The sequence below is a fragment of the Tarenaya hassleriana genome, unplaced genomic scaffold (assembly GCF_000463585.1).
Source record: "Tarenaya hassleriana unplaced genomic scaffold, ASM46358v1 Cleome51, whole genome shotgun sequence".
In the NCBI taxonomy this organism is placed as follows: domain Eukaryota; kingdom Viridiplantae; phylum Streptophyta; class Magnoliopsida; order Brassicales; family Cleomaceae; genus Tarenaya; species Tarenaya hassleriana.
Genome location: NW_010967800.1, coordinates 522,215 through 524,308, shown reverse-complemented (window position 1 = coordinate 524,308; position 2,094 = coordinate 522,215).

The window sequence follows — 2,094 nt, the reverse complement described above, 5'->3', positions numbered from 1 at the left end:
AGAACGGACGGTCCGCACTAAACGTAGACCGTCCGTTCTGCCTTACTGGAACGGACGGTCCACGTGCAATTCTGGACCGTCCGTTCCAGGTTCCGGTTTTCCGAAAATTAAACCGAAATTAGGGTTAAATCACTTTATAAGAAAGTGATTAAAACCCTAATTCGTAAGAGACTTTGAGCAGCCGACTTTTGGCAGAAAAGAGAGAGTTTTTGGAGATCCAAAAACGAGTTCTAAGTCTCGAGATTTCTCAGTGCACAAATCGAATAGAGATTCGAGTCCTAGCAGACAAGTTCCAATCGTTGGAATCCATCCCGAGGTGTGGATACGTGTAGAGGGCGAGGTATTCTTCCTGCCTTTCGTGATTGAACGAATTCTTCAGTTGATACAGGCCCCGGATCGATTGAGGTAAGCGTTCTAACGTTTCTACGATTTCAATAGCAGCATGGTTCTAGGGTTTATTAATTTTTGTTTTACATCCGCTGCGCAAACCCTAGAATCGATCTCTTAGGAATAGGATTCGCTCATGAGATCCCAGGAAACCCAACATAAGTTTCTATCGATCAAATCCCGAGACCATGCTTCAACCCAACAACAATAATTTCAAAATCCAACAAATCTAAAAAGAAGTGTTTGTTTTAACCTATCATGTGTTCGTCTAACGTCGCAATCTGCATACGGTTTTCATTCTCCGTCAAAGATTGTGACGAAAATGAGTACAATGATAATTTTGAAGTTACGTTCTTCGCTTCATCGCTCTTTCTTCTCTGAATCTCAAATCTAGGTGGAGATTTAAAGAGAAAACATATTTTTTTAAGAGAAGAGTTAGCGATGAGAATCTCTAATTTTTTTTAAAGTGAGAAAAATGACGAAAGTTAGGAGAGAGAAGAGACTCAGAGGAGAGAGAAGGTAATAAACGTTATTTTACTTTTTTTTTAAAAAAATTGAATTTTTAAAATGATACATTGGACTTCAAATGGTACCCTTCATAAAAAAAAGAAAAGAGACAACATCAAATATAACCTTATAATTGTAGTTTCCCTATAATACCCTTTATTTATTCATAAAATAAAATAAAATAAAAATAATTTCTTTTATATTTCTCTCTCCTCTCTCCACCTCTCTCTCCCGCTCTCTCTCTCCTTTCTTCCGTTTTTTCGCGCCTGTATTACGCGCTCTCTCTCTTCGAGCTCCTCCTCTACAGTGTGAATTCTCACCAAATTTGTTGAGAGAAACAACCGAAATCTCCAATAATCTCATCTAATAAGCATAGATCTCGTGTATAGGTAAGTTTTCTTCTTTAAATTCCGTTATATATTTTGGGCATTTAGGGTTTTTTTTTTTTTTTGTTTTTGATAAAAGAGTTTTGTTGTTTTCATGTTTATATTCGACCCATATGGTATAAATGAGTAAAATGGGACATATATATCAATAGTATGTCGTATTTTGTAGACTTAATTGAGTTAAATCAATATTATCATGATTCACATTAGTCAAATTGGTCACATTAATTAAACTATGTCAAATTGGCCAAACTCTTCGAAATAATCAGAATCGTCAAACTCTCTAACCAGTCATATTGACGAAACTGGTCAAACTGGTCATACTCGGCAAACAGGTCAAACTTGTCAAACTGGTCATACTCGTCAAACTGGTCACATGTTGGGTTTCCTGGGATCTCATGAGCGAATTCTATTCCTAAGAGATCGATTCTAGGGTTTGCGCAGCGGATGTAAAACAAAAATTTAATAAACCCTAGAACCATGCTTCTATGATTCGTAGAAACGTTAGAACGCCTATCTCAATCGATCTGGGGCCTGTATCAATTGAAGAATTCGTCTGATCATGAAAGGGAGGAAGAATACCTCGCCCTCATCCACACCTCGGGATGGATTCCAACGGTTGGAACTTGTCTGCTAGGACCCGAATCTGCTATTCGGTTTCACGCTTCGAGAAAACGAGACTTGGATCACCTTTCAAAACTCTTGGATCTCACCAAAAAGTCTGTAGAAAAGTTGTCAAGTCGGCACTCCAAGTCCCCTTCTTTATTAGGGTTTTTAATCTCCTTCTTATAAGGTGATTTAACCCTAATTCGGT